We start from the raw sequence: 27,811 nt of genomic DNA, 5'->3' as shown, positions 1-27,811 counted from the left end.
TATATCAGTACTGACCAGTGCAAATGAAACAGAGATCTTACCTGCCTTACCACCCCAGTAGGTGGTACCGAATAGCCAGTGACTTTTCTGCTGGTAGCAGGTGGAGAGACTTAGAATGTAGATCCCTTGCAAGGGATAAATGTATCCGAATCGATTTCCTCCAGTACTTTGAAGAAGTTCCATCCATCTTATGAACTGCCACCTTATGGTGGTAGGTTAACTCCAGCCGAAGACCATAGTTTTTTGTTCGATTGCGGGAGGTTTTGGGAAGAGTCCATGTCGTTCAGTTTCACCTCGGTCGGTTGCTGGATGTAGTTGGCTTTTATTTACTCGGTTACCGGGAGCGAGCTGTTCACATCTTTCAACTTCACCAACCTGATAGTAATATACTATTGAGCCGGTTGTCGAAACGTATGTCGGCACTCCTGCTGCTGTAGATTTAAATGCATCCCAAAAGCCGCCCTTGCCGTAGCAGTCCTCGCCATTTTCCAGCTGCTCGACCCAAGCATCGATTCCGGCCTCCGTTATGCGCAAACTTCTGTCCCCCATCGACGTCGTACTTGTTTTCCTGTCACCGTATTATTATGTGGTCCGAACCGAGAGCACATAGCAAGCATATAGGAAGGATCCATTCTTCCCCCGTTCCAGGAACAGCCACTCAACTTCCATGACGTACAATTTCTGAAGAGTTGGGTTGGTTCGAAGAAACGCGGTCGACCGTCTTGGATTATACTTCGTAATTATGCCAAAATAAAAATTTAAAAACTGCGCAATGGTTCTGTAAATAAGCACCGTGCCAGTGCCGTCTGTACACAATAAAAATAAACAAAAAAATGTTTATTTTTGTTATTCCTCCGTTCTCTCCACGGGTGGATCAGTAACCTTGTGTATATGTCTAGTGGTATTTTTGTTTGATTTGAAAATACTTAAACATCTGATTTTTTTTTGTTTTTCAATAAGAAGAAATCAATCAATATAGCAAAACTTAACGAGCCTATAGTAAACATTTACTATAGTCTCTTTAAAAAAAATAAAAAACTGTTCTGTTTGTATAATCCTATTTGGTAGTGTTGGTGATATTCTGCTGGTTGTTTTCCCAACACTTCTCAGTTTTGAGAAATCAACCTAAAAAACTACCCTGTTTGTCGACCGACTGCCCGTTTTATTGTACCGAAAGTTTTTCAGCTTAACTGTCCCTTCTCATCTGTACACGCTCAGCAAGTATGCGTAAGAAATGTCAAAATCAACTCTATAACGGAATCTTCATTACTCGCATTATTAGTCAAAAAACTGAAGGCTTGAAATCTTTTTCATGCGTCAATATTTTTATGTAAGATTATAATGTACAATTTAACGAAAATGGAAACATTACGAAAATAAACCATACTTGATAGAGCGAAGCTTTAACTTATATTATGATGGTGAGAAAATTTTTAAATTTCCATTAACTTTGATTGTTTCCTCTACAGTATGAGTTGTTGAAATTGTTTGTTATTATATATTCACACTTATTTTTATTTTTAACTGTGCGTTTTTAATCAAAATTTGAACCAAAGCAACCGAAATATTCTTGACCTATATCTTATTTTAGAACCAAGTAAACTTGAAAACACATCAGATTAAACGTATTAAAAATGATTTCGAAATTCATTAACTTAAGTATAGGTTATCTGTTATAGGTAAAAATAATAATTCTTTATCAAATATATTGAAATTTCCAGATTAACAATTTTTATTCATTTCCTTTAAACTGCTTACTCAGAATAAATAAATCGTTGAAAAAATGACTGAATTTTTCAGTTAATTGTGATTTATCCTTTATTATTCATTCTAACCCCTTGGTCCGCTTTGTGAAATAGGATGTAAATCAATTTTTTTTTTCGTTGATCTAAAAACACTCCCTCGAATGTGGTTATATGTTTTACATATACCTAACGCAACGTCAATGAACGTTATAATTATTTTTAACCTAAAACCGATACTTTTCAATAATCATATTTTTTTTTAAATATTGGAAATAAAATTTCATTAAAGCTTTTGTTTATTTTAATAGATACCCCACGTGAACTTGATTCTAATTGTCAATTTAGATTCGGCATGCACTGAATTAGAACTTTCATTAATGATACCTCAACGATGCCTATTTTTTGCTATTACTGAGAAAATCAATACAAAGTGATCCACGCACATTGCTGACAACGACTCAGTTTGTTATTTGTTTCCAATTCAGTTCAAATTTTAAAACCTTGAAAAATACTGATTTTTCCCCGAAAAAAAAAATAATATCAAATTATGCTATCATTTTGATTTCACTATTCAACTCTACGCTTATAAATAAAACCTTAATGATGCCTCGTTTTGTTATCTTTGAAAAAACAAAACCAAATAGTGCTTTCATTTTGCTCTCAATGTCTTATTTAGGTATTGTTCAGGCATCATCTATAAACATATTGATGCTTCAGTGAAACCTAATTTTACCATCGAGAAAAATGCGATACGAAATAATGCTATCATTTTGGCATTGATAGCTCATTTTGGTTACTGTTTGCTATCGATTCAGGCATCAAAGTCTGCTCGGGGTTGTTTTAAAACAACACTATGCATTAAAGGGTTAACTCTCAATCGCCAAAGAAAAAAAATCCGTTACTGCAAATTTGTTCAAAATTTGTGTGCTTTTTGTGCATATTGGCTGCACGCGTCCCACTTAAAATTTTAAATATTTATGTTCAAAGGTTTACAATTTTTCCAATTCAAACTATTAAATTATTTTAAAAAAAAACTGCTTCAGGGCGAAAATGTCAATTTAGTTATTGAGAACAAATATTTAACCTGTGGTGAAATTTTCGAATAGTTTTTCCGAATTGTAAATACTATTTATTCTCAATAATGATTCGAGTTTGAAAACTGTCAAACTTTAATTTGTAATTCTGAATTCTTTGTTTTGGAATTTTGTATTTCAATTTCATGTAGATATCTATTCACTTTTTTTAATCTGTTATTTATTGAACAGGCTTTCCAGAACTTTTCTGTAAGTATTCAGGCCGGGCAAATCCAGGCATTGGGTTTCTACTATATTTAAAACTCAAAACCGGTTAATATCCGGGAAAATCCAACCAAAATTAACGTATTTTTCGAAAAAGTCAAGAAAAAATCTGAAAAATAAATACACGAAAAATGATTTTCTTTACCAAGGCACATCAGAAACATTCAAATCTTATTAAACAATTTCAAAAAATGCATGCGAATTTATTTTGTAAAGTTAGTTGAAAATTTGGAATTTCATAAAAAAAAATTGTGAATAATCCTGGAAAAACGGGCCTTTTTCCTTGATATACGGCAACCAGACCGGGCATCAAATTTTTTCTTTGAAAATCTAGGCAAGCCCCGGATGAAGCGGTAAATTAAATGCTAATGGCCGTAAGAACGGGGGGCGTTTTGGGGGTTAAATCCTCCCCCGTAAGGGTTCAAGAAAAGCAAGCGAAGTTTTTTACTCAACACTCAATTTTTGGTTCTCAATAAAATTTGGATGATTGAGTAAGGTTATTCAAGTAACAAACTTGGCTTAGAACTTTAGCATCAGTTAATTCAAGTCAAGTCAACCCACACTAATCCCAGGTTCAAAAATCTGCAACAGTTATTCAACATTTTCTCACATGTTGATTGAAACTCAGTTCTTTATATTAAATTTTAAATGAGAATCAATTCATTCCAGTTATTTTGGTTCCAAACTGTCAAAATCATAATTGTATTTCTGTTTTTATATTTTGTTTTTTTGTATCGAGTTTAAGATTTTTTATTTGAAATTAGAATTATTATTGGAAACTTTTGATAGAAAGATAAAGTTTGGAAATTCTGGTTCATACATAATTTGTTCCATGAATTTCACAATGCATATGCATTTTCAAAATTAAAAAGGTTTATTTTCAGAATTTTGAAAAAAGAATATTCGACACCGTCCTGAGTATTTGTTTTGTTTTAAGATTAAAAATTCTTGAACTTAATTATTATGCTAAATTCAGGTATAGCCAAGCTTTAAAATGGCCATCCACAACTGAAAACTTGGAACCAGATCTTCATTCGAAACTCATATTAAAATTCAGATTCGCAAGTCAGATAAAAAAAACAATCTATAATTATAGATTCATACTTGAGGGCTCTGGAATATATTTCACATCTTGGTTCATTTTTTGATTCTGAATTGGAATTAAGATTTAGATAGCGTATTGAATTTCGGAAACAGATTCAAAATTCAATTTTTGAATGCAGGTTTAAAAAATCATCCACAGGATTTTTGCTTTGGAATTGATTTTAAATGAAGAATGTTTGTTGATAAAGAAACATGTAATCTTCATGAGGAAAAAACTTCAGGGAGTTTGTGTGTTTTGATTCGTGTTTGATTTGATTCGGTGTTTTGATTCGTTTTATTTATTTTCAAATAGCAGCTTTTTAGATAGTCAAATTTCGAACTCAAATATTGAATCTAGATTTGCAAGAATCAGACGTGAAAAGCAAAGTTATTATATTTTACTTTAGCTTTAAATTTTTTAATAATTTTTCCATCGATAATTGAATCGAAATAGTTGATTAGTTCTAAAAAAATTCTGAAAATTTCAACTGATCAATTTTCATAAAAGGCAAAAAGTAATTATGAGTGCATGAAATATAAAATATTTTACGTTGTTTGATAACAACTTTTTTGAAAATGATAAACTTTGGTTTTCCTGTGTTTGTGTTCGATTGATTCAAAAATATACAAACGTTTGGAAATAAATAAACTGATGATAATTTAATTCTGATGTTTTCAAACAACAGTTATTCTTTGCATTAACAGTAAATGGTAAACTAATTCTTGATTTCTAAGCTGATGCTCCAAAAACAGTAAAGGCGAAGAAATTATAAAATTAGGCTTCTAAAAATGCTATTTTGCCATTTGGTCCTTTCCGCTTGTTCTTACAGTGGATGCAATTTTGAATTTCTTTTCTGAACCTATGAAAATCTGTGTGCCAGGTCATAAGACTTAATTATCATTTCAGCACGATCTTATAAATATTTTATTCAAAATAGTATATAATATTAGCGCAGTCAACTAAAGAGCCGCAGGTTCACATCAAAAGAGCCGCATGCGGCTCGCGAGCCGCAGGTTGCCGACCTATGCCCTAGTGTAATATGTTTATTAGAAAAATGAAAAGCAGATTTGATGTTTCGATTAAATAACAATTATAAACACAAACAAATTTGATGTAGAAGAAGTTGTTTGAAATAAAATAAGCATTATAAACCACTCTCTACAGCTTCTCAAGCCTCAAGAAAGCCAGCGTTCTTCTCAAAGTGCGAACACACAAAAAAAAGCATGGTAAAACTACTAAATCCGTGATTTAAATGAACAACAGGCAACCATATTTTTGAGTCAAGTATGTTTTGTTGTTTATAATACCTTGCGCATAGCTATTTTACCATGTGCTCAATTTGGCTGCGCATAGTAAATTCGACTGCGTTTTAGTAAAATTGTCAATGAAATAATGCATTGTTTTACTTCGTGCCTAGTAAAATTGATATGTTTGATGATGAAACTAGTATGTGTTATGATAAAGATTAAAGATTAATAATAGCTTGATTTAAATAGTAAAATTACTATGTATGTTTGTTTGTTTATTTGAATACATGCATTAAAACATTATTTAAAACTTTTAAATCCACACTTCCGACACAAGTCGGTCAATGTTAGTGTGTTCTCCCGATGCTCTGGAAAGATTTTCAAAGTTATGAAACTTGAAAGCAGCTCAAAACGTGTTTGTTTACTCACGGGTCTGATGATTAATGATCCTGAATTAGTATAAACAAGAAGAATGTTTACCATAGAAAATTATCATATGCACTGATGTTTTTGAGTCAAATATGTTTTGTTTTTAAAAAGTACCATGTGCGTAGTATTTTGTTGATATGAATTGGTGCCACAATGTCTAAATTACTATGCGGACGCTATTTGTAATAGAAATTATGATGAAATCATTATGACCATATTATTTTCGACAACAAACATTGACAGTTATCGAAAATTACCAGGTACATAGTAACTTCAATAATGTTTAATGTGCACTTTTGAAATTGATGTTATAATTTGCGTGGTTGAAAATACTATAACGCAGAAATGGTAAAATAATCATTACAACGTCTTTGGAATAGCAACGCAATTTTTTTTCCGTGAATATATCGATTGGAAACTGAAACAGCAAGAAAGCTGTTAAACTGCCGTTTATTTCAATTTCTAATCTTCCGAGGACGGAGCTTCGCGTGATAAATGGCATGAATGTGTTTGGCATAACTGAGTTGGATGATGTGATGTTCCCGAAGATGTATTGTATGCTTTAAAAAGCAAAGGTCAACGGATTTTATTTAAGTGCATCAAAAATTCATTTATATTGATGAAATATTCAACGATCTATATTTCACATTATATAACCTAATGATCTCAGTAATTTTCCCTCATCTAAGCTTATGAACAGAAAGTAAGGAACCAAAACATTATTAATTGATTCACTTGAATGCATTCGTCCCTACTTTTTCCTTTCCAGATGTGTAACTCACAATAAAGTCTCAGGATTTCCCAAAAAGCCCTTGAACTTTTTTCTGCTCTATACATCCATTCAAGGATAGCATTCAGCAAAACTGAACTGAACAATTGCATCCCAGCTTCACCCGGGTTGATGATCTGCCTCTCAAAACGGTTTTACTACGTACCTAGGGGGAAAAAATGTTTTTTTTTTCATCTCAAAACAACGTACCCGGTCCATCTGAAATGGATGGGATGGGATGGTTTTAGCTAATTGAGACTGCCATTGCCGGGATTTGATCGAATCAGTTCCCATTGAAATTTTCACTTTTATTTAATTGAAGTGTCTTCCGGAAATGTGTTTACACGAAATGAAAGAAAGTTAGGCATCCGCATGAGATTCAAAGGTTTCTTGTCAACCCTACAAAAAATATCGATCCTGCCAGGAGTCGAACCTGGAATCTTCTGATCCGTAGTCAGACGCGTTATCCATTGCGCCACAGGACCTCTGTGTAATTCCACCAATCCCTTTATTTCACATTGAACTTTGAGTTAAATAAAGGGAATAGGCAAACAAATTCGGTCACCTACCGGTAGGTAAGGACTTTCAAACTTTCAAAATACCCTATCCAAATAAAAGCAGCATCACGCATCGGTGGAAAACATTTCGGCACTTTAAAATGCACCGATTTACTGCTTCAGGGCAATTTTCTCAATCTGGCCGGTGCAGTGGCAATGTTTTTAATTTTTCGAGACTCGATACACTTGATGCAGCTCCTGCAGTTCAGTATCGATTATACGAAGGAAAAATACCCGTTTTTCCATTCCCTTGGGCTGCCGAATCGAAATTGTATTTTGGCTATACCGAAAACGACCGGTGGCCGTTCCAATTGGAAAATGTTGTGCTGCAGTTGGCGCGTGCATACTAAATGATCCATCTACAATAACGCAAGCTGGAAATTTGTGCAGTGGAGTAGCCCTGCTGCATCCAGGTGGGTAATTAAATTAATAATTAACGTTGATGATCAACAATCAGCTGCTGTTGGCTTTTGCTGCTTCTTTTCACCTCGAGGACTATTTACTTCAGATTGGATCATTGAAAAATGTTAATTCTAATTTAGTTTTAACGCAACGGCATAGATATCTTAGATTTATATAGCTACACCACATAAGATTCGCTAGCATAGGTGCTCTGCTGCAAAGTGTAGTCACCTTGGATAAAAATGTACTTTGCTATTGAATGGTTTTGCAAAAGTTTCGATTGCGTTTCGCATTATATTATGTTCACACCGAAAACAAAATACAATTGTTTATGACCAGAGGTCGAATTTTTTCAATCGTATTCAAGAGGTCGTGAAAAAGCTGTATTTTTCAATAGGTATTTTCCTGAGTACACTTTCATTGAATCAGGAGTTCCTCAGGGATTGGTTTTGGGAGCATTATTTTCCTCGTTTTTTAACACTAGAAAAACCGGCAAATTGAATATACCTATTCGGACCGTGACCAGTCAAAATGACTGGTAAAGGGAAAATTTTTTCTATCAAAATATTTTTAATTTTTTTCTTTTGAAATTATTTTGTTATTAATTCGATAACATTTTTGTTATAGAATTGAAATAGTTTTTCACCATGGGTGCCCGGAATCACCTCAGTTTGGCATAGTTGACGAATGCGTGTATGTCATAAAATGAATATGTCAAATAATTATCAAAAAATTAAAACACATTATCAATTTAATAATAAAAACATGTAGGATGGCGATGGTTATTGACCATGGGTTCACGGTTTCACTTCAGTTTTGTTTTAGTAGATATTTTCTAGCATCCATCGCTCTAAAATTTTTCAACCCGATGCCTATAAATTATACCTGATATTGTAGGTTTTGAAGCATATTTTTTATATAAGTAGAGCAATTTACCATGGGTGCACGAATTCACCGCCATTTATCCAAAATCAATTTTTTTGCATGTTTAAGGTAAAGAATAAAGAATTTTAAAGATTCAAATGAAAATATGTGTTTTATACATGGTTGTTCACTATGGGTGCACGGATTCACCGCGTTTTAATAAAATATTGGAATATTTGCAAATTTAAAAAAAGCATTTTTACAAATCTTAACTAAACCAAAGTCGAAACCATGTCTTTAATGTTGAGCCATAATGATTTAAATAACGATTTTTATTTAAAGTTCCGTTTTTTTATTCCTGGAAAAGAAATATATCAATTTTATCTTGAAATAATAAATTTATTTATTTATTATTACCAAACAGGTTTTTGCAATCGTACATTTATCTGATAAGATCTGATCAACATCCAAGAAATTGAAAAACGGTTACCATGGACCAAGTGAGTTTTAACCTTCCCATGCCGTTCGGGTCAATATGACCCGAAGCGCACATTTCAAATCTCTTTAACATCATTCCAATATACTGAAGAACTTGTAATTTTGACAGACCAAGTATGTTCTATGAAAATAATGATCAAGTTAACGTCAAAAAATTAAAATTTGAGTTTTGAAAATCGGTTCATTGGGAAATGAAATACAGCTAAGCAAAGCAAAAACTGGATATCGTTTTTTTAAAGTTAGATTTTTTTCTACCGGAAGATCTGAGATAGCGGTCAAAACTTTCATTGGACCCCAACATATCTATACACTGTCGGATAGATGGATTCTTGACGATTTCAAACATCAATGAAACACTTAAATACAAACAAGCTGCCAAAAGTGATGAGCATTTTAAAAATAAAATTGATTTTTCGGACTTTTTACTTTCTGAACCAGTTTCTGATAACTTGGTAATACATATCGACTTTATTTTTAAATTTTGAGTAATAAGAATAAATTACCTACACAATGAATATAATATCATCAAAATCGGTTAACATTTACAGCCAGGAGAACGAAATCAAACTACAACTCAAATTCCCCCGAAACGGATATTTTGCGAACGGCATGGGAAGGTTAAGGATTATATGCATCAAGGTATGTCGTGCGACGGAAAACAGTGAAAATAAAAATAATGAATCAACATTGTGAAATGACATGTTGATTTGTTTTTCCTTAAAAGTTTTTCGATTGACAAATACCTATCAAATCAACTCAACAACAACAAATACCTATCATATCTAACTCAAAAATATGTTGTGTTCTGAAGCAAGTTGAAAACTATTTCACTCTATATAATTTACAACGGCGAATTTGCAGCCATTCCGTACACCCATGTTGAAATATCCGCATTCGATGTGGTCTATCAGATAGGCTGGTGCGAGTCTGGTCTAGGTATGCCAGGCGTACTGGGTTCGATTCCTTGTATCGGCAAGAAAATTCTTGGGTTCAAACCCCATAAGTTGCCGACAGGTAAGATGTGTTTCCTCTTATAATAAGAATGTTCAATCAGTTGCCAGCTGGCCAGGTATATACACGGGTGCCGGAGTACCTGTAAGTGAACTTGCATTGGAAATTTGTCGAGCCTAATAATCTAAGAATGCATGTGAATACATACTTGGGCAGAAACTGCGGTGAATCCGTGCACCCATGGTGGATAACCAACATATAAGAATATATCGTGCACCCAAGTTGAAATATCATTTTAATTATTCAGTTTCATAGCTGATGTCTTCAAATTTGAATAAATAAGTACTCAATTCATAATAATTTTACTCATTCTAGTTTAGTATAAAACATATTTATCACCTAAAACTACCCGATTACTCGAATGGGCATGTATTAAATCTAACATAACTTTAACAAATCTTGATGAAATTTCGTCAAATTTTGACAGAAAGTTCGAATATAGTAGAACAACAAAACAGACCAAAAAAATTGGGAGTCAAGTGCTTGAAACGCCACACAGCGGCCAATCCGAGAACTTTTTCTTCAAATCTTCACGACTTCGCATCAAAAATCAATAATTTCATAACGAATGACACACTTCTGCCCACCATAAATCAACTAGGACTCATTGTCTTGAATGTAACATGCAAATGAAACCAAAAGCAAGCGAAAAAAATTTATCTTGTTTGAGTTATAGAGTTGTGAATTTTACCAGTCATTTTGACTGGTCACGGTCCGAGTGTTCCTGGCGAAATTTTTCTCGCTTATTAAAAGAGCAAGTGAATTCAAAAATACACAGTTTTGTAGAGATTCAAAATTCATGAAAAGTCGTATTTTTTGCGAATTTTTAAAGCGAAGTATGCAAAAGATATTCAACAAACAAAGTGTTCAACCAGTCATTTTGACTGGTGCGGTCTTTCTAGTGTTAATAAACGATTTTTAATTTGTTCCACAGCATGGCTCAGTTCATCAATTCGTAGATGACGAACAAATTTACAAGAGTTTCAACTTTAATGAGTTTTGTGTCAAAACTCATCAAAATCTTGATAAAACAAACGTATGGTCTGTTTTGAATCTGTTACCTATTGTCGTGATTTTACGAATCTCAATTGAGAGATTCACTTAGACACGTCTGTCACTCACAAGATTAGATCAATGACTGACTTTGTTTTGTTTGTTTTGCCTAGTCATGCCCCAAAAAACAAACGTTGCCATAGATATTTGTTTTATTCTAATTGTCTTCGGTGTTGCCGAATACAACTATTATTTTATTTTATTATGTTTTTAATTAAATTTGATTTATATTCTGCAAATCTTTCACCTTATCCTTACACCTAAACATGTATCCTACGCATTCCAGTTCGCCCGGCATTATCCGGGCTTGCCCGGTTTTTTTCAGGCTTGCTCGGTTTTTAAAAAAAAATTGTAAAAACACTGTCAGGCTCAATTTCCCGGATATCGAGGGAAAATTCCCGGTTTTTCCCGAATTTTTCCACAATCTTAGCAATATCCAAACCATAATGTATGATCTTTTGAGCTTAATCCGCTGATGAGACTTAAAATAAACATTTTTTCTTATTTTAATTCTAACTTTTTTAAAAACGGAGAAATGGAGATTATGGTGGAATTTTTTTAATTGAAATTTTTAAACCAATACTTGGATTTAGCCAGGATTTTGAGTAGAAATGCCTGGCCTGGATATGCTCAGAAAAACTTTAAGAAAGCATAATCTATGCTTACCAGTTTTCCAATTTTTTGACTATGCATCGTTGTTATTTTTGATCGGAATTTGCCTGGGAATCGACAGATCTATTTTTAATGCTTTGAAATTACCTATGCTAAGGTTGCCAGATTGCTCGGTTTTATCCGGGTTTCCCCGGTTATTTAATACAAAATTTGACAAAAGTCCGGTCCGATCCGGATTCCCGGGTTTCATTGAAAAAAGCTCGGGTGCGTCCAAAACAAAATTTTTTGAGCAAATTTTATAAAAATAAAAATGAAAAGTTTTTTGAAAGCCTAAAATGCGATTTTTTTTGCCTTTATTATAGAGATTTTCAACTTTCGTTGTTTCGTCTATTTGAAAAATGATGACAGTATTTTACAATTCGTTAATTAAATAACTCTCTTTCAAATGCGATTTAAAAACTGGTGATATTTTATGATGAATCAACTTTTTTCAATTTTTTCTAATTGTGGTTTGAGTTAATCTTGGGTTTTGACCAAATTTGCCTGGATATTTCCCGGATTTTTTGTCGACAATTTTGAAATCAAACTCCCAGATTTTGTCAGGTTTTTAGATATAACAGCCCGGATACGTGCTGAAAAAATTCTGGCAATCTTTACCTATGCGATTGAAGATCAATCCTTTCGACAAATCACATGATAGTTTCAACAAAACTTAAACTTTAAAAGATTTGTGATTGTCGTTTGATAGTTTAAGGATTTTTTTTTTATTTTTATGCTTTAGAAAGATCTGTAAATAGAATGCGCATTAGCATGTGTCGAAAGGCAACTTTTTAGAATTTCAGAACGTCTTACCATTTTTGGTCAAAATAAACGACAGAAATTCCCGGAGCGAACAATTGATCAGGGAGAGCTCCAAGATAAGCAAATTTAAAATAATTGAATTAAAAAAGATTTTTTAAAAAGTTATGGTCAAATGAAAATCTACTCAACGTTGCTTCAGAAGAGTATTTACTATCATAAAACAAGTTATCAAAGAGGTAAGTTAGCCATAAATTGAAGTGGAATACTGTCTTTAGTGATTTATCTGAGATGCGGTTGCAAAATAACCGTGATCATGAGTTAGTTTGGGCATCAACACCACGACTGTACCTCAAATAGAGCTAAGCCATTCCATGCTTTGCTAGTACTCCAAACGATACCACAAGACGGTGGGTAGAATTTCGCGCAATCTTTTTTCATAATCTATCAGTTTCATTTGTCAGTCGATCGCTTTCTACATTATTATTATGCTTCTTATACACGAAATTAATTTGAATCGATTTTGAAATGGATAAAAGTGAACTTAAAATGCCGGAAATGGCAATGCTTGGAGTAAGAATAGACATATGGTCGGGATTCGACCAGACCGAACTGAACGCCATAAGCATTTTTCCGAGACACTTCAACTTCATGGGCAAATATTTGCATCTAGAGACGAAATCTTTGATGTTTATGAGCCAGAAACGAAAGATTATAATTCAAGGAATCAACCTACAATATGAATAACAAGAAATCCAATTTCTGTTGTTTAAAATTTTTCAAGGCGCTTAGTAAAGTCTGGTCGAATCCCGGCCATATAATATGCATACATATGTACAGTGAGCGAAATAAGAATAGCACCACTATGTATTTTGCTTGTTAAAATATGAATATTTGAAAATCTTAAAAATTTTCGTCTATAAATTGTTTTGAAATGTTTAACGGATAAATCAAGCATAAGTTTCCCTTTTTTGGACGTTGCAATTGGCGTTGAGGACCAAAACTATGAAAGAAGGGTGCGAAATAAGAATAGCACCACTTGTGTTTTTTCAACAAAAACAAGATTATTTCTAAAAATTTACTGTGTAAAAGTGAATAATAATGCTTCTACGAATTATTTGAATAAGTTACTGCATTTTAAGGAGTTTTTTTAGAATTCCAAAGATTTTCAAAAGTTTCAAAATGGTTTTTTAAGAGATGCTTTTCTAGAACTAAGGAATTTGATATTTGAGCTGTAATTCTTTACCAAACTACTTACTTTGTTCATTAAAATGGCGTTAAATAATGAATCAAACATTTTGGGTTTATTTTAAATCAGAAAAAATAGGTGGGAGTTCATAAACTAAGATTTTTTTTAGTAAACATCATTTTTTCCAGTTTCAAGTCATAGATGGCAGCACTATCTTGCCGCTCAAACCAAATTAAGTCTCAATATTGATTTTTCTGGTTTATTTAGGCCCATATTCATCATTTCGAGGTAGTTTTCCAACACAGTTTTGTTGGAGTTCACGCTGCAGAAATCTTTTCCGGATTTGCAAAAAAACACCAGCACAAGAATATAACACCGCCAAAATTCCTGCTCATCTCAACTTCCGATTCAATTTCAAATCAAACCAATAATACTGCTAGTTATCTGGTTCATCAAGCTCCATCGGAAAGTACACAATTATTCTGATTATCGGTCCAAGAAATTCACTTTTATGGGTCCTTGATGAAATTCTTATTTTTTGATATTGTGATCTTAGAATTTCGAAGGCGGTACCAAGTATTTATTTCTTGACCAAAATCATCCAACACACCTGAATTAATCCCAGATATTCGAAAATGGGCATCAATTCGGTTTAATTGCAAGATAGTGCTGCCATCTATGACTTGAAACTAGAGAAATAGCGTTTGACTATTTAAAAACATTAGTATTTTTGAATTTGAAGCCTGTTTTTTTGCAACGCCAATTGCAACGTCCAAAAAAAGTAAACTTATGCTTGATTTATCCGTTAAACAATTCAAAACAATTTATAGAATAAAGTTTTGGCGATTTTCAATCATTCACATTTTAACAAGCAAAACACATAGTGGTGCTATTCTTATTTCGCTCACTGTATATACATTTATACTCATATACATACATAAATATAGATTTCTATCTGTCTGTTCCCTATAGACTCGGTAGTAGTTTACTGAACAGTTTTTTTTAACACTTGGCAGGTGGATGCTTTTGAGGCCGGGGAAGGTTCCTATTACAGTTTAAGACCCTTCCCTCTTACTGGAACGGGAGAGGGGGCTCAAAAAGCAAAAAAGAGATGTTTGCATAACTTGAGAACCATTCAAGAAAATGGTACAAAATGTTGCATGGGAAGGTATTTGGCTACGAGAAATTTTTTTATGAATGTTTGTTACTTCTCCTTTTTTCAGAAGGGAAACAGCAAGGGAAGATGGGGGCTCTCTAACAATTTTTAACATAACTCGAGAATAAGTCAAGCAAATGGAACCAGATTTTGCACGTGAGAGTATTTGAATACGAGAAATGTTTCAATGCTTATTCAACCCTTTCCTTCCCACCTTTTAATAATATAAATATTGATTAACAATTAAAGTTCTAGAACAAAAGATGCATTATTTTAGTCTACTTTCATGATCCAGTTGATAAATTTGAATTTTGAGGTGGATCATGTGTGCTCCATTGGGAAGATAACAACACAGAGGGTGCTAATGAAAAATAAGAAATAACGGCAAAAATACATGAAATTTGACCACCTCATTGATCACAAACTAAAACAATACTATTTTGTGAAATATTTCTTGGGAGTTTCCAGCCCCTAAAAGCAAACTACATTAAAATATTTCTAATTTTAGCAATGGCCGCCATGACACTTTTCGTCCGAGAAACAAAACGAGACATGTTTTCTTGATTATCAAACAGAATGACTCTAATAAATTTATTTACAATGACTTGGAAAGTGATCAAGCAAATGGAACCAAATTTTGCTTGGGAGAGAAATTTTTTACAAGTGTTACACTTATTGTGGCAGTATTTAGGGACTTATGAATAAATAAATACAGTCTTAATTCTAGATATTAAATAAAGATTGAAAAACAAATTTTAGGACAATTTTAATTTGAAATACCCTAAAGTTTCATGAGAGATTTTTCAATTTTATTTTTACTCATGTCTGATTTAACTTTTCAATCTAGCAGCAGGAAATTTCCTTTGAAGTTAACTGAAGTCTATTAGGCTTTATTCCAAAAATCGTTTGTGGAACGAAGCATGGGCATTTTCAATACCACTTCAGATGTCAACTTTGTTATTTCGCTTATTTCGTAAAACATAAACAATGCATGCCAATTTTCCAATAGCGTATTCAATTGATGTGTGATATTTGGGTTTTGTCATCAAAAGTTTAACTGAAAATTTGATGCAATCTACGCACTTGTAGAGCTATTCCTACACAAAATGTAATAATACAACTGTGCGGTATGTCATACCAACCACTTGCCGGCAGCTGTCAGAATGAACTGTGTCACTTTTTGTACCAATTCATACTTTGTACAGATAGGTACACACATATGTATAAACATCGGGCTTGGAAGGATTTGAAAAACCGGGACTCCGGTTTATCACTTCATGTTTCACGAGTTCCTGTCAGAACGATACATCCTTGCATTCGGATTGGCCACCCTTCCGATCCTGATCTGCGACCTCCGGGTTTGTTGTTTGTCAAAATAATATTTCCGCATCAGTGAATTTATTCGCGCTATGTGGTGCTAAAAGGTCGAAATTTCCAAACCATTTTTCTTTTTTCTGTTCCCGTTGACAGCCGAAAATAAAAGTCGCGTGTTTATGGAAACAATTTTTGCACACGATCAACTTTTGAATTTGCCTTGCAGCTGATGCGATGCTTTCAAAATTGTGGGGGGTTACAATGAGTGTATCCAAATTAGGTTGGTTTGGTGTTATTTTTGTAAGCCATGCGTTAAGTTCTTATTTGCGGAGTTTTTTTTATCGCAGGATAGAAGGATCAACCAATCTGTCATCGGAACATGTTCGAGTATTATTGACTGACTCAAAACTGCACTCCGGATCCATTTTACCGATCAAAAGTGTCGCAGAATTTAGTTAGCAACGGAGTGTGGAGGATAATCCATGTGAAGACACACAAAAAACGTCATCCAAATTTGAATGTAACGCTCTCGATGCGATGATGAATGAATTTCGTTTCCATCAATCATGATTTTTCAACCGTACGTCCGCATGTGGTTCCTGAAGCAAAAGATGCTTCATTGCAATCGTTTGATTGAATGAATAAGCGAACGGATTGCAAATGAATGTCACATATTGCTGGCGGAAAAGTTGATGCAAAGTACAAAAACGAACGAATAACTTTGAATTGAATGATTCATACATATGTGATTAATGATTTATAAACACATATTTCAAGTGTTTGAATTTTGTGTTTAATATCTCCATTTTATTAGCAAATAAGGCTGGAACAAATATTAATTTCTTCTTTTGTCTCCCCCCCCTTCGAAATCTCCAAAAACCCGAAGGGGGAAATAAATAAAGTTTTAAGAATTTCATGGAAATTTTGATAAAAAACTCAAGTATCCGAAAGATTACAAGACCAAAAAAGAAATTTTGGAAGATGGAAGTTATTTCACCATGTTTCTTCTTGATTTTATTGAATTTTTCTATAAATTTTCCGGGACTTGTCCCGCTTTTTTGGCAAATGTCCCGCCGTCCCGCTTTTTACTCAAAATGTCCCGCTTTTTTTCAACAAAGTTTTCAATAAAAAAAATTAAATTTTCCAACGTTTGATTTATTTTGCTTTATCAAAACTGCTACTGCACATCACACAAAAAGTTGCTTGCTTTTTCTTTGATCCCTTATTTCTTTGGGAATGATCTTTTACATTTTTTCTATGCAATTCCTATTATTGTCAGATTTCAATCAATCAAACATGACATTGCATTTAAAGTTGTCAGGAAAACTGGTTTTTAATTGAATGAATGTCATTTGTTATGCATTTTTTCTTTGTCAAGTACCATTTGAGTACGTGACAGTGACACGCCATATCACTCATACTATTTTTTTAATTTTTGAAACTGGTGGTCAGATGCAAATCAATGTTAAAAAGCACTTTCTTTATTCAAAAAAAAAACGTTTATGTAGTTCAGTGTTGAAAACAAACATTTGGACACTTAAAACAGTATCGAAAAGTGCTACATTTCAGCACTGAATTCAGTGTCAAGAAGAACACTCCACGACCTACTTGATCATGAATTTTTAGTTGTTGGCATCGACCACATGTTTTTATTTGTTGAATTTTGAAAGGATTGCAAAGGATGCATAAAATTGTGTATACGACTCGTTTCAAAACTCGATTTTTTTAAGCACTCGACGTTATTATCCGACTCGACAACTCTCGTTGGATAAATTTACGACTCGCGCTGAAAGAATCTACTTTTTGCAACTTGTTACATAAATAACCATTTGCTGCATGGCGAAACTTACATATAGTTTTTTAGTATTTAGATAAATAATACCATAAAGATCTCATATTGGGCAATGCTAGTGGTAGATTGCTAAATAATGATGATTCTGGAGAATGTTTCATTTGATTTTTATAATTTTGAAATCTTCTCCATCTTGAAACGAAGTTTCTTTGACTTTTACAGTGATTAAAAAATTATGCTAATAAATGTAATGGAACTCTTCTCACAACACAGAAATTTCAAGCTTAAGAACATTCCATACAAAATCAGTGAATGTAGGTAGTACATATGAATTAAATATGTACAAAAACATGACATTCAATCGCAAGTATGGTAAGAATCAAGAAAATATTTTAACATTTTTGAAAACAAAAACACCGCTTGTAATACTAATATTTTTTCATTATTGATTTAATTTTTATTTCCATCAATGTTGTTTCAACGTCTTTGTGTCATTCGCACTTTTTTTACAAACGGAACAATTGAAAAGCTTCAATTTTGTTCGATGTTTACGCCTGGATTTGAAAGCATATAGACATTGACTCGGAAAGCAGATGTTATATCAACTGAACTATGCCTCCATTATCGATTTATAGAACTTTATACTCTGGTTAGAGGAGAAAAAACATATTTATATATGTGTACATAGATTTCATGACTTTTTAAAACAAATTTTAAATGTGTCCCGCTTTTTTCGGCTGTGTCCCGCTTTTTTTCTCAAAATATCCCGCTTTTTTTGAAAACCATCTGGTAAGCCTACGTTAACAGTATATGGGTAAATTGTAATCATTATAACGTTTTTGTATTGTAAAATGGAAAAGGAAGTATCGATCGGTGATTTTGTTTTCTTAAAGAAAAACCGTTTTACAAAAAAAATTAGGTAAACATTTTTCTCTCATGGCGACCGTCAAAAATGAGTACCATAACGTATTGCTAAAGTTTATACATTTACATGACCAAATTCCTTGACAACTAATTTGAAAGAACACCAACTATAAGTGCCAAGATATTGTAGGGAAAAGTTTATTTAAAGCCGAAGTTTATTGTTCACATTTTCAGCTTAATTTAGTATTGTAAAACACTTAATCTTTTTAAACCCTCAAAAATTTAAATCCCTATTATAAACCCCAAATGAAATATTAAAACATTTAATGATAGATCTTAATTTTCATAATTAATTAGTAACATTGATTAAGAAAGGTTCGAAATTTCAAAGCTGTAAGGGATACCACACTTGAGATATTAAGAAAATGCTTGGAAACCAAACCAAACCAAACTCAGAAATTAAAAATTTACAAGGGGTCTTGATTCCTAAAAGTGACAGGACTGGAACATTGATTATTTATAAAAATAGTTTAAGTTATATACCTACTATACAACAAATTCTGAATGTTTCAGTTAGACCACTGTAACCAATAGATTGGGTTAGGATATAGTGATGACGATCTGATCTTCAAATTTGAACGTCCAAAACTTTTGATAATATTTTTTCTTCAAACTTTCTGCCATAGTAAGATTCCGCTACAATCGGACGAGATTCAAAGTTTCTTAAATGTGTCACTACTTAGTTTTACTTTATACTAGCTGACCCGGTGTTTTTTGTTACACCTTCCAAAAACTAATGAAATTTTAGAAAATTATTTTAATTTTGATCAATGAGTTATGTATAAGTTTTCGAGATATAACAAAAAATTTATAGAAACGCTTATCATCCTGTTCCTTCTTACCACTGAAAAAATGAAGGGTCCCTCGTTCCCGTATGTACATTTGCTTGATTAGCTCTCCAGTTATGCAATAATTGTATGGGAGCCCTTCTCTCCTCTTTGCTTGTTCCAATAGAAAGGAGGTGGTGAAGGGGGTGCCAAAGTAATACCTACTTTTTGTACTCAAATATCCTTCTATTCCTTATTGGGTTTTATTTGCTTTGTGTTCAAGTCACGCTAAACATAATATAGGGAAGTCCGTCCGGCTTTTCATTCTCCCACTGGAAAACGGGAGGGGTCTAAAATCGACACATTTCTCGTATTCAAATGACTTACCATGTTAAATTTGGTTTAACAGGAAAGAAAAGTTCTCGAGTTATTCAAAAATTGTATGAGAGACCACCTTCGCTCTTCGTATTTCCTCCCAGGAATTAAGGGAATAATTATAGAAACATTATTAGTATCCAAATATCGTCACCTGCTAAACTCGATTTCATTTTTGTGATTAAAAAACAAAATTTATGGGAATCCCCTTGGCACTTTGGATCTTCCCATCAGAAGGAGAGAGGAGTGCAAAATTAGCTTAGAAACAGTTTACGTACCCAAATATCTTTCCATGTCCAATTTGGTTTTATTTACTCTATAAGTGTTCGAGCTACACAAAACAAGATTTGTATGAAATCTTTCCTTTCCCATTCGTATTCTTCCAATGTTAGGATAGAAGGGTCTCAAAAATCATAGTCATATTTCCCATATTCGAACACTGTCCCATACCAAATTTGGTGCCATTTGCTTGAATAGTTCCCGAGTTATGCGAAAATTTCCATGGGAGACCCTCTCTCCTTCCCTATCACCCCACTGAAAAGAAGAGGGATGCCAAATAATCAAAGAAACATTTTAAGTTCCCATATATTTCTACATGCCAAATTTTGTTAAATTTACTTGATAACTGTTCGAGTTACGCAACAAAAAATATATTTGAGCCCCCTCCCCGTTTATAATTCTCATATGGAAAGAAGAAGGTGAACCAAACCACCATAGAAACATTCCTCATACCGAAACACCCTCCCATGACAAATTCGGTTCCAGTTTCTCGATTAGTATTCGAGACGTGCAATGAAATTATATGGAAGCCCCCTCCTCCTTCCTATCATTCCTGTGGAAAGTGGGAGGGGTACAAAACCTAAATAGACACAATCTTTTTATCCAAATACATTTCCATGCAAAACTTGCTGTTTTGTTTTATTATGGTCAGCACAACTTCGTTAAAGCTATAACATTAATCTTCATAAAAAGCTAAAGCGCAATCCATCCAGAACCAGAACTCTAATAGAGCTAAATTCTAAGGCGGCTTTGTTCTAGAAACGTCAATATGACTAATTTTTTATCTTCGATAAAATCATTATGCTGTAAAATAAATCGATCAACATGGCGTCATTCTTTGCCCTTCGATTATACAATCAACATGGCGTTAGTCAATTCAATGCTTAATAGATTTATTATGGTCATATAAATGGCTTATTAGTTTTATTAATAACAAATATGGTTTATGAGAGCCATATTAATAGCTAAAATTTGACTTTTTTTTAAAGTATTCGAAGATTCCTTTGAATTCAGCTACAGTATTTGAAAGACCCAAATGCTAGTATTACACCAGCTAGCATCCTCAGTGGGTTATCGACTGAAGAAAGTGTATCATTTCCCTCCTTTAAATTGTCCAAGCTAGGTAGCTCTGAATTATTTGTAGGTAAAAAGAATCTTCGAATGCTCGGCAAATGTGCCGTTGTCAGTTTCTTGGGCCTACCACCATTTTCTGGGTGTTGTCAGGTAGATTATTATTGTTACCCGCCCTATTTTGGGCGTTGTCAGGTAAATTATATTTCTTCTTACCTAAGAACTTGAACAGCTAACTATGACCTGGTCCGTTGTCTCCGTTCAACAGATTAGCTGAATTTTGATTGAAAGTTTCAATACTTTCCGCTACATCTAACTTCAGCGAATTACTGTTCAACGATCGAAGTAAAGAAATATTTTCTTGATCGATCAAATGGCCTGTTTCACAGATGTGTAATGCTACTGAAGATCTAGGATTCTGTGAAGGAAGAACTTTTTCTTTGAATCTGATTTGGCAATTGCCAAATGTTCTTCAAATCTATCTATTAACTTCCTTTTTGTTTGTCCAATGTCTTATCACAGTCAGAACAACTGATCTTGTACACACCGGATCTATGCAGAAGTTCCACCGGATCTTTTGTTGATCCTAAAATAGATTTCAATTGATTATTGGAACTACTAAACACCAATTCAATATCAAATTTTGTTAACTTGGATCGTAATTCAAGAGCATTGAAGCTATTAAATTCCATCGATCTCCGTTGAAATTCGTTTTGAATTGGAGTTAAAGTAGTGAAAAATTGAAATCATAGATTCATTCAGCTAAGAGGTTCTTCAAACCTTTGATTATTAGTAAAATTTGACGTTTCTCTCGCAAGCCAACAAATTACCCGCCTAGGATGAGTTCTTCATATCTGAGTTGTTAATTATTAGTACCGTAATCCGGGGTCATATTGATCACTTTGTTTAATATATTTCGTTTTTTTTTTTTCTGTAAAGGTGAATATGGCATGTTTTATATTTTTAAAACCAGTACTGGACTCCTATGAACGTGAAACATGGATGCAGAAATTTATTAAACCTCTTTAAATTTGATTTAAAAATCATTTTCGTCCCTGTTCAGAATTTGATGCTTTGGGGTGACATTGATCAGTCTCTATTCTGACGGTTTTAACGAGTTTTCTTGAACATAAAGGATACAAAACACCTTCATAATATTTCTAAATGCTAGTTTATCAATTTAACCTTGATTTTCAACGATTTCTTTAAAAACATTCATAACCGAAAAAGAACAATTATGCTGCATATATTTAGGGGCAAAAATTTTAACAATTGCTAAATAGTTTTAGCTTAAAAATACAAAAGCAATTTTACCTTCACACATTTCCCTAGACCCTACCGCTATTTCCATTTTGATTTTTTCTTTAAAGTAAACCATTTGGGTTCCTATACATTTGTCTAATACGGGCTTACTCTTGGAAATTGTCCTTATTTTTTAAATATCAAAAATTCATCATCAAATGACTATAAAAAAAGCATTATAACTGTTCATATACAAAGAAAAAAAATTGTTCATTAAACAACTCGTTTGCTTCTAAATGCTTTTTGGTATCATCAGGAGAGCTGTTTGTTTGCGAGCCTTGGAAAAATAAATATTTTAAGATTTTGAAATTAGATTTTTTACTAAAGGAAACAAATTCCGAAACTAAATAAATTTTGTCTTTTTGATACTCAATAAATAAGCTTTCAAACGTAAAAAACAGTTTTGGAAAATTCGAACAATAGACTGAGATATTGGTGATAATGTGGAAAAGTTTATTGTTGGTCAAATTTACCCCGGTGATCAATGTTACCCCGTTTTACGGTACATCAAAAGAGGACAAAATTTTTAAATGAATAAAAAAGGGATTGGTTGTGAATGTCTTGTGGAATGAAACCATGATTTCAAATCAAATTTCGTTGTCTGGCGCCACCTTGAAAGGCAAGGTGGCGGCTTCCTCATAACTTTTAAATGTTCTAAAGGACTCAAAATTGCATGAAACCCCCACAATATGTTTACTCTTATCTAATTTTTGGCATTTCGGCGAGTTGTGAAAATTCAAGGTAGAATATTTAGAAAGAACATGAAAGTATTATAGGTGGAAAGATCAAAGCTAGAGCGCTTTGGGTAGAAGAAATTGAATAGTTGGTGAAAATGTGAGCAGGGCTTTTGTTTTGTGAACAGCTTTTGAACTACTTGCGTGATTCTTTGCCGCGCGCCGTTTCAATATTGATAGGAAGCGATGAAGAAACCCATCGCATTCCTACCCACATTGAAACACGGACGGGTCGAACACATGAGATTGTGTCCGACCGGGCAAAAAATCACCCAAGCAGCGCTCACATGTGCTGTTCTATTGCTAAGCGAATTCTATCGATGCGTGCTACTTTTTTAGGTACATCGGATGGTTGCTACTGTTTGTTTCGCATATTATCCATCCGATGCCTTACTTTTTTGCCAAATGCATCGTAGTGAATTGTGTTGTAATTTTTGTTATCCCATTTCCCCCCTTCTTTAGCCAAGTGATTCTGTTATCTTATTTTAATCGCCGCCGGGATATATTCTTATTTAATTTTTGGCATTTCGGCGAGTTGTGAAAATTCAAGGTAGAATTCCGGTAGACCTAGAACTCAATAACTTCACACTCTATTGGATTCAAATCTTCTATCAATGTTTTACAGATAGTTTTTGAAGATGTTAACGCCCTGGACTCGAAGTTTTTGTCAGATTTTGTCTATCGCATCCAGTTTCATTGATAAGGCGTTTAAAAAACCAGTTTTATGTAAATCAATCATTGATATCTTTTAATCATTTTTTACTTCTTTGTTGAAGACTGCAAAGTGTTTTTCAGCCATTTACAGCAGTTTGAAGTTGAGCGGATTAAAATATCTTGGATTTCAAGATGACGTAGGAGAACGAAATTCGACTTCTACTTGTTCAGACCTTTTGCCCAATGTGGGTGTTGCATGAGATTTTCAGTCATTTAAAGCTTTGAAAAGATAAGCGGAAGCCACCATCTTGGATTAATGATAGCGTCAAGCAGTGCCTAAGGAAGTAAAGCTGATTTTTTATGTGATATGTTTCGCTCAAACAAAGCATTGATAAAAGAAACTTAAAAAAAATTAGTGGGTATTATTGGATTACTCACTTTCATGTTCTTCAACATAAGGCATAAGTTTTTCAAATTAAATAAGGCACCCATAAATTACGTAACGCAAAAAATGCACTTTTTTTAACCCCTCCCACCTTATCTTCTCATGATTTTAAAAACTGATATTCGAACGTAAAAAAAAGATTTTAACATTAATTTTTATTAACGATCATCAAAACATAATTAATATCTATCCAAATAGTTTCTTAGTACCTACTTATTGATGATAACTCTCAGATAAAATTTTAAGCTGAATTGTAAATACAAATTGATTCTGAAAAACATTTAAAATTTCAAAATTGAATTTAAAATTTAAATTGTTAATCTACTATTACTTGCGATTTCAATTCTTCAACTATTCTTGTGATTTAATTTATAGTCATCTTGATATTGAACTCATATATTTGCTGAATCTGAATTTAAATTATTAATTCTGACTCTAAATTATGAATCTGAATTCAAAATTTCAATTTTTATTCTTTTCCGAATTTAAATACGATTTCTTAAATAAACAAAAAAAAAGATTTCTGAGTTCAAACTCAAGATCAGAATTTTGAATATAAACCAAGAAGTGAAATTTATTTCAGAGCTCTCTATTCCTTCAGAGCTCAATAATTTAAATTCTGATGTTTGGGTTTAAATTGATCGGACTTGCGAATCTGAATTTGATTATGAATTTCGAATTATGTATCTAATTCTGATTTTTCAATTTTTGATCGCCATTTCCAAGGATTGTAGGTTAGAATTCTGCATAATAATTATGTTAAAGAACTTTGAATCTGAAAATGAAACAAAAATTCGAACTGGATTCATATTTTCTTATTGTTATCTTACTTTAGAAAATGAATAAGAGTTTCGAAAAGCATGAATCAAATTTTCAAATTCAAATTCTAAATCTTATTTGAACCAGTTTTTCAAAACAGCATTTCATTTCTAATTTCTAATGATGATTCGAACTGTAGATCAAGAATTCTCACGTGGATTCAGAATCGCAAATTTGAAACAAAAATACAATTTTGATTTGAGCAACCAGAACTTCCGGAATGAATCTAATGTCATTTGAAATTGAAAATCCTGAGCTTATTTTTATCATTAAGTGAGAAAATTTGGAAAAATTGTAGCAGAATTTAGCATTAGTTTTCAGCATTAGGTTTCGCATCAGTTTTGAGTCAAGATTGTTACTCTTAAATAACATCACTCAATCGTCGCAGTTTGATAATTTTTTTCTATATAATTTTGGTTGTAAGGTGGACAACCTTGCTTTCTGTTTCTGGACCCTCAAGAGGAAGTTTAACCTACAAAACCCCTCCGTTTCTACGTCCATGACGTTAAGCAACATTTTTTTTCTCCTATTATTTGGGCCTTTTCACTCAATACTCATATTTTAAGAATATTCATACCACTTCCAGTGATTTGTAGTATTTCAAAGATTTTTTATAAATATGTTTCTATCTAACTTAAAAATAACACACATATTATTTATCAAAAATGCGTAAAAATGGGAGCTCCAATTAAAATATGTGCAATCTAGCATGAACGTGTCCTGTTTTGACATCTTGATCGAGAACTGTCAACTAATTTTATAACGGTTTTAAAATCAAGATCAGTGTTCTTTTATATAACATGCAAATAAAGCTTGGCACAAACTTCTTGGAGTATATTTTATTGGAGTTTCAATAAAGCATTAAGAAATTTCATCAGTGTATTTAGTAAAAGCTTCATTAGCCTTTTCAGAACTACCTGAAAACAAATGGTTGAATCTAGAATCTAAGCATTTTTCATGACTATTATAAAACAGTTATTAAGCTAGCTGCATATAAAATACCATAATAAAACCATTATAAAACTTTCAAATGCTAGTTGGCATAATCTGTTATTTGAGTTTGGTCTCTCTTTTGGTAATAAATAAAGTTCGGTTTAGATTAAGTGTATACTTGTAGTCGGTTTTCAAAATTCGATCATGAAATTTTTCACTATACATCGACAGCTTATATTTCACGCTCCAAAAAGGTAAAATTTGGCATTGAATTAGCTGCTTTTCATGTAGTTAATTTCAGATTTTTTAAATTAAGGTTGCCAGATTGCCCGGCCGGGTTTGTCCGGATATTTAATATTAAATTTAGGATCAGTCCGGCCCGGTTGTCCAGATTTCATTGAAAAATGCCCGGTTTTCCACGGATTTACTCACTGTATTTGGCAAATCAAACAAAAAACACAAATTTGGTTGTAAAAACTGATCATTTATGCCTCCAAAACGAAATTAATTAAGCAAGTTTTATAAAAATAATCATGCAAGGTTTGTTGGAAGCCTTAAACATAATTTTAACCTTCCTAGGCCGTTCGCAAGATTTTGAACAAATTATTTTTCGCTTGTTTTAACTATTAAATTGATTTCGTTCCACTGGTCACATATCTTGACCGATATTTATTAATTTAGATTCATTGTTTAGGAAATTTATTCAAAATTTTGAAAATATAAAACTTAAATCGATTTGACTTATCAGATGACCTATAGAATGCTTTGAACAGAAAAACAACTTCATTTTAAAATTCTTAAATCTGCAGTATATGTTGGTGTATTAATTTTTTTATATGTTTTGAAAATGTGAAAAATAAACCTTTTTAAACATATATAAAAATTTTAGGGTCCCATGGGAGTTTTGGTCGCGATTTTGGAATTACCGGAAAAGAAAATTCTCACTTTTCAAAAGAGGTAACATTTTTTCTTAGCAGCGCTGTATTTCATTCATAATTGAACCGATTTTCAAAATTCAAATTTAATTTTTATTTTGATAACATGATCATCATTTTCACTGAATACACATATCGGAATTCGTCCAGATTTTCAAACGTTTTGTAGCAAGCAAGCACAACCCCCCGGGAGAGCTTAAATCGAACAAAATCCATGGCTCTCCCGGTCCGCCTTCCTATAGCAGACTGAAGGAATCGCCCGCATGGTTACGTAGGGTGGTTTGTGCTGATACTTATGAATATTTTTACCTGTAGAATAGCTAAGTCGTTGTTTTCATCATTTTGATTGTTTTTCAGCTTTTCAAAGTTACAGAGACCTAGTTCGGAATTTATTTTATCTTTAATGCATAGTGTGGTTTCAAAACGACACTTAATTTAAATTATTTCGGAAGCGCGTTTATATTGTTATATTATAAACAATCACAACCAATGTTACAACGATTTAAATCTTTAAGTTTATAATACTATAAATATCGAGTTTTAATTTACATGTGAAATATTAGACAAAATATGCATAAAAGTGGTTTAAATCATAATTTGAACGCTTCGTGGTGTTATGAGAATTAAAAGAAGCTTTGAAAGAATTAGTAATTGCCATATCAATTTAAAAAAAAGTCGTGTTTTAAAAGGTTAAGACATAATGTTCTAGAAAATTGTCCTATTGCATAGTATTTTGATTGATATCTTTTGTTTCA

General features: G+C 32.8%; 1 long non-coding RNA gene and 1 other non-coding gene across 3 annotated transcripts in view; both read right to left on the bottom strand.

The window, feature by feature from the left end:
• The window catches only part of LOC129757091 (uncharacterized), a 264,495-nt gene that overhangs the window by 59,269 nt on the left and 177,415 nt on the right, over nt 1–27,811 (bottom strand). The window lies entirely within an intron of this gene.
• Trnar-acg (transfer RNA arginine (anticodon ACG)) lies at nt 6,985–7,057 on the bottom strand. The gene has a single exon. It is a non-coding gene; the product is annotated as a tRNA-Arg (tRNA).

Source organism: Uranotaenia lowii, chromosome 3, assembly GCF_029784155.1.
Source record: "Uranotaenia lowii strain MFRU-FL chromosome 3, ASM2978415v1, whole genome shotgun sequence".
NCBI lineage: Eukaryota > Metazoa > Arthropoda > Insecta > Diptera > Culicidae > Uranotaenia > Uranotaenia lowii.
The sequence above is the reverse complement of the archived record's forward strand: the minus strand, read 5'-3'. Positions and strand labels throughout refer to the sequence as shown.